The following is a 14,227-nucleotide window of genomic DNA, read 5'->3' on the forward strand; positions in this document are numbered from 1 at the left end:
TGTTTTGCACCCAAGACTGTTAGTCTGTTTTTCTATTGGGACTATTAAATAACCTTATTTTTGGCACTCTGCATTTGGGTCCTGTTCCTTCCCCCGTGACACATATTTGATTTAAATGAAGAAAAAAACAATTGAAAGGATTTTAAGAACATTTATGCGTTAAAATAATAATGCATGATACTGAACATTTACATGAATGAGATTAACAAGATAACATAAAACAAGAACTATATACAATAACACCCTCTATTGTCTTACCTCTTATGAATTTCTATAGGCTATCATTTGTGTCGCCTACAGTTTTTTAAGTCATTAAATAACTATTGTGACCGCTTCACAATTCATTAACTCATTCTTTTCCAATAGTGTAAGTCAAGTGGAAATGTTTTCATAATCCAAGTTATCGTCATGAATTGGATTTAAATAAAACTCACATACCTTTCCTGAGATCGCCAAGTCTTGTGTCCACTGCACTGTGCACAACCCAACGGACATTTGGGTTGTGGTGGGTGATGCAGACACGGTGACACCTGCCATCCTTTTTTCTTAAACTTCTGATCCACCGAACTTGCAACTGACCAACACAGCAAGAAAATGCTGTCTTGTGCTGCTTTCAACTGGGTCAATCGACCACATTGCAAAGGACAAAAGTTGTTTTGTTAGGAAAATATCCAACAGACACCTTCAAATCACTCTCTCTATATCCGACCACAATATACATCCATGAACAACAGATTGTTAGCTAGCATCGGATACAGTTCAGGTTACAATAGCTAGCATTAACTGGGTAACCAGTAGTCTATTACATATCATTGAAACACATCACGTCACTTTTTTGTTGTTGAGAATGTTGTTTTTTTCATGCCTGATGCTTGGTCATTGATGTAATAGCCCTTTATTTGATTTAACTGTACTTCTGTTTAAGATAAAATCAGAAAAGATAAGAATTTATTGATCCAACACCGGGGGAATGCACTTGTTTGCAGCAGCAGTAAGAGTAAAAGAGCAACAGGGAAGAGGAAGAAATATAGCAAAAAATACACAATAAAAGTAGAAAAGAACTATATACATTATATACAAAGAGTAATTGCTTATGTAAAAAATAGGCTAAAATGTGCAGTGGTTTGGATGGGATAAACATATGACTAATGAGTACAATGCTGTATGGATGAGCAACAAAAATAAGTAATAAATGATAAATATGTGTGTATATGTTCTCTGAGTTTCCACAGCATTGTGTCCAGAAATTGAGAACCATGTCCTTTAAGATTTTTTAAAAGTCTGAAATTATAGTTAAAATGTATAAATAATTTCATTAACATAAGTGAATGAAATGATGAGATAAAGGCCCACTGTATATTTATTCCATATATTTATCTATTTTTTTATGTCGAAAATAATTTATACACTAATTCATATTTTCAAATATGTACCTGCATATACTGGTTTTCCAGTTTTCCATTGGGTGACAGCAAGAGGCTTCGGAGTCATGATTCTGCCCCTGGAACTCTGTTGACTCTTGAAAAGTCTTTGTTTTTCTTTATGGTCTGTTCATGTTTTAATTACTTCTGAACTTTGAATTAATCATTTTAGAACCCTCGTGAACCTCTGTTAAGTTACCTTTGTTATCCCCTGTCTGTGATTTCTTGAGTTTCCTGTTTTATTCTGATGTCCCTTTCCTGGTGTCTGCACTTCCTTTTCCTCTGTCTTGTTTCTGTTCCCTTTACTTTTCCTGTGTCTCCTGCCCCTGTGATTGTCCACACCTGTCACGAATGTGTCTCCCCTGTTTTCCATCATCTGTGCCTCCTTGTGTCTATTTAGTCTCTGCGCTTCCCTTTGTTCGGTCAGTTCGTCTGTTGATTTCCCCCCAGTTTGTTATTGTGTTTTTGGCTCCTGTGTTTGCTACCTGTTCTGTCAGAGATTATCCGTTCCCATACCCGTGGACACCTTTTGTTGATTTTGTTTGTTTGTTTTACTTTGGACTTTGTAAGTTTGTTTTCTTTTCAATTTTTAAAACATTTATCAGACTGCACTCTGCATTTGGGTCCTCTTCCTACATCCCCTTGACAGAACGAACTGACCAAAAATGGACCCAGTAGGTGCAGAGAAAGAATAAATAACTTACATTATTTCCTTTTATTTATTAAACGATGAACGATGTTTAATTTGGAAAATGACCGGATTCCCTCTGTTACATCCGTAAAAGTATGTTCGAAACAACAACTCTGCCGGTGTTCTGGATTAAAGTCACAGCAGAATACCCTGAGATCGCCACAACAGCACTGAAAACCCTGTTGCCATTTCCAACATCCTATTTGTGTGAAGCGGGATTTTCTGCAGTGACAGCAACCAAAACAAAATTACGGAGTAAGACTGGACATAAGCAACACACTTTGGGTGTCATTGTCTCCCATTACTCCTAGATAGGACCGTCTCGTTGCAGAGAAACAAGCTCAGGGCTCCCACTCATTTAGCGATATAGTGAGTTGTATTTTTCATGCACTTTATATTTGATTTTGTGTTGTCTTATTTTGAAGGCATGTTTAAACGTTACCATAGCGACCAGAGAGTGTTAGGGGGCAGAGAGGATGTTACTCATGTTATGTTGTTGGCGCAATGTTACGAGGGCGCTGCTAATAAAGTTGCATAAGAGTACACAGTGGATTCACGTTTATTATTATATTTAGAAAATACCACAGTTTTTATGCCGGTCGTATCATTTTATTTTGTGTATTTCTCCGCCACAACTTAAAGGCCGGTCCGTGAAAATATTGTCTAACATTAAACCGGTCCATGGCGCAAAAAAGGTTGGGGACCACTGGTCTATATGACTAGAAAAGCGCTATATAACATGCAGTCCTCAACCCCCCTCACAGTTGGTCAGTTCCGCTCACTAGTCTTCAGTTCTACAGGTTGGTTTATGTTCTTGAGACAACTCGCCACCTAACACTGTCTTGTGTAATACGTGAAAGTCAATTACTAAACAAAAATGTTGCTCTTTTTATTTGTGTTTCGAAGATCTAGTCATGCATAATGTCATGTCCAGCATTGCTTTTACATCAGTTAGCCAAGGAGGACATACATAATGCCTTTTACGTTTAAGTTTTTTTAAACTACTTTTCCATTACTTTCCAGGGATCAAAGTGAAACTCCACAACTACAGAGTGAGATTCATATAACTGCAATAGCACCATCAAAACATATTTTAGAAGTAATTTATTTTTCTACAGTTATGACATGTTTTTTCAAGCATAAAAATGAGAAATGATAATACAGTATTGTCATTTACTGACATTTTCTTAAATGCATATCTATACAGTATTGAAGATATTAAAAGTAAATGTAAATATGTTTATTTGATAACTAATTCTGAGCAATATGCAAGTAATAGTTTGGTGTGTTTTTTAAATGATTTAATGTGTCTACATAGCTGGGTGAGAAAAGGCAAGGCAATAACAAGCATTGCACTTGTCTGCAAAATATTCAAAGAAATTGTGTCCACTGAAGCATTCCGAAAGAAGGCACACTACAGATGGCTTGACAGTAATTAACTAACCTAAGTACAAGTATGTACAAATTGTGTGTGGGTGTAATCTCTTAAAGCTGTGTAATTTTTTTCAAAGGTGTTGTGAAATATTCAACAAACATGCAGACACAACTTACATTTTAGTATTTTCATCCCTGAAAGCCAGCCCACCCTTGAAAACATAGTTAACGGTAGCCTATTTCAAACACATGCAATGTGTATCTACAGACTGTAGCCCATATTGGTATATACAGAAAAACACTTTGTCCAACACTTATCACCACTTGCAGGAAATGATACATTGCACAACATCTAAGATGTGCAATATACAATAATATATAATAATACAATTGTATTTTTTTTTGACTCATTTTGCAGCTGCAACTCAAAGGCAGACCTAGACAGTCTTGGATGGTGCCTAATAACGTGCTTGTATTGGTAAGTTGCATCACGTCATGACAACAGACAGAGTTCAAGTTGTCAGCTTGTGACTGACAGTTCAGGGGCAGTTTGTCTGTTTTTGTAATTAAAAGTGTTCAGGGCTGAGGTAGAATTTGGACCCAAAATGCAGACGAACAGACTCCATGAAGGTTTTAACATATTTAAATGTCTTTCAAGGGAGAGAGGGTGATGATGGAGGGTGGCGACGTTGAGCAGTTAGGTAGAGAAGCAGGAGCAGGCAGCATGACTTTGCCAATGGTTTCGTGACTGAGTTCCAGTCTTACTGTAGGCTGAGTTCCAGGACTGCCTGCTCATACCTCGCACTGCCTGCCTCAGAAATATCAAAACGAACAGAGAAGCTAAATCAGCTTCGGGAAAATCTACGAACAAGATCTAAATAAAGTCAAAACAAAACACTCCGGCGACGAGTCACAGCTTTAATGCAGGAGATAACCAGCTTGATCAGGAACAGGTGTGCAGTCCAGCGAGGAACGTTGGTTGCGTATTGTAACCTTGGATTCTATGAGTATAGGCGTAGCCCTCTAAAAGCTGTCACTATTGGGTTTATCCCTCGCGCATGCGGAATAATGAAGACTTTCAGATCGATACATGTGAACCAGTCGCCGGAGCGCACACATTCCAATATATGCTTTATCGTGAGCATGTGGAACGGCCTCCTCATAATCGATCTGTTGAAAAGAGACACGTCGAGAATGGGTCTCATTCCGCCTGTCTTCTTCGGAACCAGGAAGTACCGGGACTAATAACCCCTCACACTCCTGGCCTGGGGGACCTGGAGATGGTTTCTTTCTCCAAGAGCTCCGACAACTCTGTCATCAGAGCCTCTGCCCCGGCCTGAGAAGACATCACAGTCTCCAGCACCCCGTCGAATGGAGGGGGTGGGCTGGCAAACTGCAGTGTGTAGCCGTCTCTTATCACTCTGCTCATCCAACCGTTCATGGAGAGCAGAGTGTGCCACACCGAGTAGCGCTCTGAAAGCGGGCGTGCACAAATCTGCTGAGGCTCTGTGGACATCACTGACAGCCAGTGAAGAGCCCTCGCCACCGCTCCGTGAGCCGTCTGCGAGCTCAAGGAAGCCCATGGGAGAGCTGAGTCAAAAGGGCGGGTGCGGGGAGGCCCCCGTGACATCAGACTCTGTATCCGAGTCATGCCATGAGAGAAACCACTACTAACACACACTGATGGGTGGGAAGTGGGGAGGCCACAGAGAGTAGACGGGTGTGGCTGAGCCGAGGCGTTCACCTGGATGAAAGACTGGGTTCACCAGATCTCTGTCCTGTAGTGAGACATGACGAGAGATGTGACTGCTGACACGGACTGAGTGAGAGTGGAGTCAACATTTGTGTGTGTGTTGGGAACATGTGCGTTTTCAGTGGCAATTGCGAAAAAAGCAAACTCACAAGCAGACTGAGGAAGCTGCTCTTCAGTGAAGAGTAGTTGGCTCTTAAAAAAGCACTTGTTTGCTGCAGCTTCAGCTTTGCACAGGTTCACCGTGTCCCGTCAATGCCACCTCTGTTTGTGGGGCGGCCTTGGAGGCGGGTTGGCCCAGGTGCTGACCAGTCGTCGGTTTTTGGCACCGGTCCGGCGCCACGGATAGTGCTGGGGAGGAGGGTGAGGCTTTGGCGCGGCTGGAGACGCGGCTACAGCCGAAGCCGAGGGGCGTCCCCGCCTGGAGCGTGGTTCTCTGTGGCCTCTGCGGTCCCGACATGAGGCCTGGAAGCCTGGAGGCTGAGGTGCTGCTCAGAGCCACGACGTGTCTTTTCACTCGAGCCGCCTCCTCAGAGGCTTCCTGGAGTAGCATTAGAGCCTTGTTCAGAAAAAGGTTTAAAGAGGGCTGATGGGACCGTCTAATATGCTCATCTGTGTTGGAACTCACACTCCCAAACTGTGCCACCGGAGCTTTAAACCTTCCAGGATTCACCCTAGCCACCGACAGAAAGGAACATAACTGGGGAAAATTGGGCAACCTGGGCAGGCTTTTGGCCACAGCCTGCTTAATATAAATATCCCCCACCATGGCACTAGGCGCAGGTGCTGGGGGCAGAGGGATCTCCTTGCGCCCCACCGCTCTGCTGATGATGTCCAGCAGGTCCCGGATGAGAGCCGGCACATGGCCAGCTAGCTGAGGGCCGCCTCAGAGCGTGGCTCCACATTTCCCAGAGGTGGGATGGGAGATCCGGGAGGTGATCCACTATTGGAGGGAGCGGAGTCGAAAGACACCTGCCCTGCATCACTCTCAGCCTGCCAGTCTGAGGAGTACAGGATCTCCAGAGGGTCGTCGACGGTGAAGCTAGCGCGCTTCGCCCAGCTGGTGTCATCATCGTCTTCGTCGACCTCCTTCATCGTTGTAAAGGCGTCAGCCCGCCGCTGCATCTCGGCCAAGGGCAGGTGGCCCGAGGAGTGAGATAGGCAAGACTCGCAACGGGCATGCAGGTCAAAGCTCATAATATATCCTGCCTGGCAGGAGGGGCAGAGGCAAACAGAAGGTTTGCAGAAATACAAGTCGAAGCAGCCGATGAGCAGTTTCAGCGGGAGACGTTTATTTCGAGAAGTGGTTCATAACACAAAACGAAGACGATTCAAAGTGCATATGGATGTACAGTTCTTTTGTACTCACAATCTACGAAACAGGCAGCGTGGGATGTCTTGATTGTCCACACACATCTGCGTCATCATACTAGATATCGTTGACATGACATTGGTCATCTATGTCTTTACATTTGATAATTTCCACAAGATACTAGTCACAGCAAGAACACATCGGCGTCAGCATGATTATGTTTAGCACCACCAAGATATTGTCTACAACGCTTACTCAGGACACATTCTACTTCTACAATGCTGAAGAAAAAGAGGGAGCAGCCATCAGCTAACGCAGGAGTTTTATATTGTGGGTGTGGACCTGATTAAGGCCCGGTGCATGGCACGGGGCGTAAAACAAAGTCTTCACTACTGCGCATGCGCGAGGGATAAACCTATTAGCGACAACTCTTAGAGGGCGAAGCCCATACGAAATAGAACTCAGGAATACCACACCCACTTTATGGTTTGCGGTGCCCCCCATGGATGACGGTTATGTGCTGTAAAACTATTGTAGTTTGCATTGAGAGATGCAGAGACCTATATATGCACTCTCAATAATGACTTATCATAATACGAATGTGCAGACGATTCGATAATGCGTCAAGGGGGTGACTTCGAACCCCCAACCACCGTCATGGAGTCAGCCGCGCTACCAACAGAGCCAAAACACCTTCACTCTGGTGTTGGCCATTAAAATTCATCACTGTGTGGGGGGTATACTTTTGTCACCACCAGGGGAAAAAATACTGCAGCAGAGATGGGGATATGTAGACCACAGCCCCCTGCAAATCGCAAACTGCATATGTGATCACACATCTTGGTATCAGATGTTATTTGATGCTGTTCAGAAATGTTATGCGACATTGAGTTTTATAAGATTTTATATGTGATCGCTTTGTAATAATCAATCATCATGCACAAAACAGTAATTGCTTGGCTCTGGATATCTGTTATCGATTGATCAGACTTGCTAGAGTGGCTAGCTGTAACTTTGGGAAAATCTGCAATGATTTTGAGAGTCAGAATCAGAAACATCACAAAACACTATTCTGCCATCATTTCAAATACATTACACGCATCAATGCAGCGAAGCACATGAGAGAAATGGATACATTAATTTCTTTACAAGACTATGTTGCACTAACATTAGTCAATTTGTTTTTATAATCCTTATATTTTAACTCTGCTTCTTTCGTTCTGTTTTTTATAAAACTCCTATAAAGAGTATTCTTTTTTTGCAGGCATTTTGCAGTCCCTTGGACATCCAGGGGTTTTCTGAATATTTCCTTCTATTGCTATATTGTTTCGTCGGACAATTTTTATATGGTAGGTGATGAGACTGTTTCAAGAGTCCAATTGTGGCTATGTTTCTATTTTTCCAGACGGAGAAGGTGGAATCATCTAAACCTGGAGGGAAAGCATTGTTGTTGCATATAGGACTATCCATGTAGACGCAAATTTAAAAAAGGTTGAATTTCCCTCCATGTTCTTAACGAGTTTAAAATAACAGGGCTGGCTATGCATGCTCGAATTTTGACCTTGGCAGGATTGTTCAAGAGAGCAGAAGAGATGAATACCCACAGTCTGCATGTTCAACCTGAAGCCAAAAAGCTGTAGTTATTGGTGTGGGGTCTGCTGATAGGCTTTTGTGCTAGAAGGCCAAAATTCTCAAGAAGAAAGGAAATCACGTGGTTTGGAAAAGTGCAAAGTAGAATAGCCCTCCAGAGTCTACCTGAGTTCATATTCTCCATCTTCTAATATTTTAGTGATAAGTGTATTTTATCTTTTTTTCTATTGCAACATTGCCCAGAGCCAGCATTGCATATTAGGATACCTATCGCCACCCTGAATTGTTTCCTTGGCTCTTTTTTAATCCCATTGTTTCTTTAAGCCGAAGAGTTGTCATTGTTTACTGCTAAAAAAATATTTGTACAATTAAACTTGAAGCCACGTCTCTGCCTATTATATTCTACACTTATCTGTGTGTAGACCTGGGAATGGAAGTTGGTCTCAGGGTGCACCAGGTTAACGTTCCGTCCTATAGCTCCTTATCCGCCCATTGGGCAGGTCACAGTAGCACTGGGTTTGGGGTAGTGGTCCTTCAACAGCTCATCAAACGTCTTGTCACCTGGCCTGGCGGGGTTGACAAGGATTCGGACAAGTCTGACTGGCCACCGAACTGAGCTTTCTGCCAACCTGCATCATTGATCTCATCAGCTTCAAAGAAATGGTGGAGAACCTCACACAATAGTCCTTCCACGTCTTGACTATCAAAAGGAGCAACGCTTTCCAGCATGGTCGCTGCCATTTCCTAGTGTAGTCTTGTTACACAGTCAGTTTTGTGTCGCTACAGTTACTCAGCAGGCTTAATCAGTTGAGTGTTCTTCTACAAGGTATCTGCTGCAATCCTTGTCGTCATTTATGCAGCAACTCACACAAGGCTTCTTTATAAATAGTGGAAAGTTTATTTTCTTCGGTATATGCAGTGCAGCTTGACTAACGTTACTACATCTTTACATTACACAGCATGAACTATTGTCTCCTATTCAATTCAATTTCATCTGTACAGGGCCAAATCATAACTCATTATTTCTAGGCACTTGGAAGAGACCTCACAGTATTACAGAGAACCCCATCAGTTCCCACAACGAGCGAGCACTTGGCAACTGTGGATGAGAAAAAAACTCCTGTGCTGATACTCTCTATCAGATACCGGTGTAAAAACCCTTGATCCATTCTCCAGTCTTTGCAGAAGAACTTCCTTTACTTACATGTGAATATAATTAACCAGAACCCCCTTGCAGATTGAGACATCACACTGTCAGAGGTGTTCAAAGGATTGATCAAATGGGTTATTGGTAGATTGAAACGGAAATTAAGCCCGTCTAGGATTTCATGAGTTGTATCCACCTTTGTTGCCAGACTGGCCACTTGATTAGCCCAGCCCACAACCTATTGCTTTAGACTTGCCATGAGGTAAAGGTATAAAACCTTCTGACAGAATGGTATTACATTGCTGTGGTCTTCTGTGTCCACTGCGCAGTGAATAAACCACATCTGAACCAGCCACAGAATGGGACCTGAAGGATTTTTTTATTCTTCCCCAGCAGAAAGAGGGGGAGAGAAGAGAGAGTGAATAGTTGTATAACTTATTGTTATAATTACAATAATAATACTGACACTTATAAATAACATTGTTAATAAATAATGATAATATTAACAGATTTGAATCCTGCAGCTCTAGGGGAGAGAGAAAACAGTTAGTGACATGTAATGTGAATACATGGGGGCAGAGAGAGAGAGAGAGAGAGGCTTGTGCTTCTTTGTGCCTAACTCTCAACTGGTAAAAACAAGATCATATTGACACCTAGTGGACTAGCAATGTACACTTGAATTCACCTTGCATCGGTGTGGTTAAAGTGGCATTCAAGCCATGTGTATGTTAGTAAGAGCTCATTAATGCCATTTATCTGTCCTGTAGCTCTTACAGAGTTTTCTGAAGAAAGTATATGAGGAGAGGAAAGTAAATGTTTGTTCAATATAAGGCTGAAAGCTGAACATAAATAAATGCTTCTGGAAACATCAGTTGGCTACACTGTCTTTGCCTGTATTTTAGTTGACTGTCCCTCCATGCTTTCTGTGCTTTTAGTGTCTTCTCTTTTCATTGATAATGTCTCTTGCATGGCCATGTTTCCTTTTCAACAGGTATTCTGCTCTGCATCCAGGATCAGCATCCCCACCCTGTCGCTACAGTTACTGTTTCTCAACACTCAATTGCATGAATAGGCTATATACAGACGAGCACCCGTCTTTGTTGAGATAGTTGTATTAGATGTAATACACGCTTGCAGAGACATAAGTGAAATTCAATGAGTTTTGCAGTGAGAAACCTCACATGGAACAGCTATTCCAATTTGGAGAGTCCTTCTTACCATGTCCCTAATAAAGCCTGTAACTTTGTTCTGCTTCACTTTCAGTATGAAATTTGGCTCACATAATGTTGAGATGTTGTTCTTTGGATTTCAAGAGAATGGGCTTCATCTACATTATTACATAGGGAATATTTACTCTTATTATTATTTTATTTTTTTCAAGCAGACATGAAACTCTGACCTAGTAACACCTATACTAATTTACACCTCTGCTGAAATCCCACAAGCATTACCTTTATATAGATACCAGGATTAATTCATATAGACCTTGTAGTTGCAGACTCCTTTCATTTTGGGCATGCCATTTTCGAGCAGTGACCTGCAAAATGTTTTTTACATTTTATCAAAAACTTAATAGCACTTACATAACTGTAATCTAACAGAGGTAAATGATCATGAATGAACAGCTCAATTTGATGTGTGATGGTGGGGTTAAGCAGGACCCAAAATGTAGGGAAGGGGTAAAATTATTTAATAAAAAGCAACAAAAAAATTGACCTCCTGTCTTCTACTTTAAAAAAAAAGAAAAACCCAAACTTCAAACAAAGGAACGTGGACAACAAGCACTGAGGTAAAATATGGCATGGCTACACAGAGATACACAGGGATAAACAGACGAACCAACCAGAATAAAGGGAGGCACAAAGACTATATACACACAAGGGGGCACAGGTGACAATTAACAGGTGAGATACATTGGGAACAGGGAAACACAAGAAATATGAAAACCAGACACAGGAGCACAGGAAATGAATTACAAAATAAAACAGGAAATACAAAACTCCGGATGAACAAAACACAAGGGATCACAATCACTTTACATAAACAGACACACAAGGAAGGGCAATCACAGAAATGATGCACGATGAAGTCCACAAAGTTCAAAAGAGTGTCTTGGTCCTAGGGGACCATGAGAGTGATGGACCTCGTCACACATGAACTTCTTCTCTCCTCTGCTTCAGCAGCAGAAACAGTCGGACATCACTTCAGCTTGTCTCCATCATAGTTTGATTATAGTCAGACAAAAGAGCAACAACATTAACTCAATAGTAAACTTGATGAATTCCTGTGCTTATTTACATCATATTTTTAGACTGACTTAAAATTTTGAAAAATCTTTTGAATGTTTCTTTCCTATTTTAGTTGTTTGATCATATTATATCCATTTCACTTGTAGAATGTCACATGTATATGTTGCCAAACCAAATTGACCTGCACGTATCAGCATTTCTTTTCATATCATATTAAAAACTTTATTCATGGTCCTGCGATTAACGACTTTGCCTCTTCCACATGAACGCGCTCGTAACCGGACAGGAAAACCCAGGGTTGACTGAGACATTTGATATCCAGCTTCATAGTTCAGGTTATCAGGATGGTCAATGTTTGGTTTGTAATGGAAAAATTGATTGCAGTAGTTGAATCAGGAAGATGGACACCGTAGATGTCTTAAGCAGAAGTTATTATTATTAGAGCTCAATATTGAGGAGATTTATGGTACAGTGGTGTTTAGGTGCTTGATGTCCCAAAAACCTCCCTATCCCGGTCAACGTGGTGTATTTAACTCTCAGAATCATGTCGTCATTAAACAGATAGAATGGCTCCTTAGTATCAGGATGTCTTACCTATAATCTAAGACTATGACGTCCCAAGACAGCGATGTCCAGAGACAGTGACTGTCCTGGCCTGCCAAAGATAAGATGATCTTGCAGAGTGCACCAAGCAAAGTCTCTCACACAGGAGAGGAGATCATTTCTACGACAAGGTTAGGTCAAACCAGATGACGAAAACATATCCTGGGTATGTTGAAGTGGGTTATCTCTGGGTTTGCTCTGGGCTTTCTTATACAGTGCGTTAGTGTTGTCTGTCCAGTCCAGGTGAACACCCAGGTACTTATAGAGTCCACTCTCTCAATATCCATTTCCTGGATGTTTACCGGTGTCACGGGGGAATGACTGCACCTGTGGATATCACCCACGAGCTCCAGTTTTTCCACCATTTATCTGGAGGCAGTTGCACTAGCACCAGTCCACAAAGTCCCGGGTCAGTTCTCTGTACTCCCTGTCATGGTCATCTGTGATGAGGCCGACAATGGCGGAGACGTCAGAGAACATCTGTAGATCAACCGCCAGTAGCTTTTGAGGTCCTTTTTCCGGGTGCAGTGTTTTTTGGGCTCGGCCCCATGCAGGATGTCTTCCACATCCCGACGCGCTCCACGAACCTGCACAGATGGTCTGCACAGGACTTGAGGAGCACAGGGGACGGGTTGTTTGAGGATGTGAGGGTGGGGGGTTTGTGGCAGGAGAAGCGGAAGCAGTGGGGGTCTGTGACCCAAGTGCTGTGGGAGGGGGGGTTGAGATGGGGGTGGGGCGGTGTACTGGGGATGCAGATGAGGGGGGCAGCAGCAGGGATGACTGGGCGGGGGGTGGGTGGCTGCTCAAACCTGTTGAGGAACAAGTTCAGGTTGTTCACCCACCCTGGTCCCCCACAGTCTGGGAGTCTGGCGATGGTTTTGAGGCCTCTCCAGACTCCGGTGATATTGTTCTTCTGCAGAACCCTAACCCTCCATCTTCCTCTGGTAAACAGCCTTCCCCTCTCCGATCTTCCTCCTCAGCTTCCTCTGCAAAGCCTTCAGCTCCTCCTTGTATTGTTCCCTCCTGGTGCAGCATTGAATTCCGGCACGGTTCCCCCCGTCGTCTCCTCCTCAGCTCGAGGGGAGCGTCGGGTCTCTCATGATGCAGCATAGCTGTGTTTCAAAGAGCTAACCGATCATCCCTGGTGCAAACAGTAGGGCCATGGCCACGCAAGGGATCTTCGGACACGGACAGTGAAAGAAACAGAAAGAAGACCAGAGCAAAAACTGAGACTTTGGTCTCCCCAGATACAACATACTGACACGCTAATTAAAAAAAAAAAAAAAAATGTAAAAAAGTGAAAATGCTCAACGGTGTGCAAGAGCTGCTGCAACCGGGGCATACTGCTTCCTGGGTATGTTGAACTTGCTTCGTAGTACGGGCCCAGGTTTGACGGAGGGCCAGCGAAAGAGAAAGGAGGGAATATGGAATATGAAACTTAAAAACCACAGTTCTTTTAGGACTCACAATAAATTTGTCTGGAAATCAGGATTTTAAGGAAGTTGATAAACAAAAGACTGATCAAAAGTTGAACGCATTTAATTCCGTTGTTTATCCCATATGATTATTGATATCTTTACTCTGTTTCAAAGACCAATTTGGGCCATGGGGCAAGCTGTGAAATTTGTAGGAGAAGAGTTACCTGAAATTAGAAGGTTTAAATATTTATGTCTGCTATTTTTTGCTGCTGTTAAAGAAATACTGTCCACCCACAGAACTTGAATACAGGTCAACAGGCAACTGTACCTTGGAGCCGCCTGAACTTGTTATATTTACTTGGACAGAGATAGAAAAGTTGACAGCCCTTTTTATTAGTCTGTGTGTGTGTGTGTGCGTGTGCGTGAGTGTGTGGAGAGAGAATGTGTAAAAGCACTTATCGGAACCCTCAACCCAATTGAACTAAAATGCATCACAATTGTCAGCTTGCTCCCAGACTGCAGGGGTCACTGTTGACCAATTTTTTCCACAACCCTGACCCTATCGATTCGGATGTTAGTGCTTATGATGTCGTATTATGAGCCCATTCTTACTTTCTCCCGCTACCGTGATAGAATGACAAACAAAAAGTGCAAAATGAAACTGACTGTTTT

The sequence above is a fragment of the Scophthalmus maximus genome, chromosome 15 (genome assembly GCF_022379125.1).
Source record: "Scophthalmus maximus strain ysfricsl-2021 chromosome 15, ASM2237912v1, whole genome shotgun sequence".
Lineage (NCBI taxonomy): Eukaryota > Metazoa > Chordata > Actinopteri > Pleuronectiformes > Scophthalmidae > Scophthalmus > Scophthalmus maximus.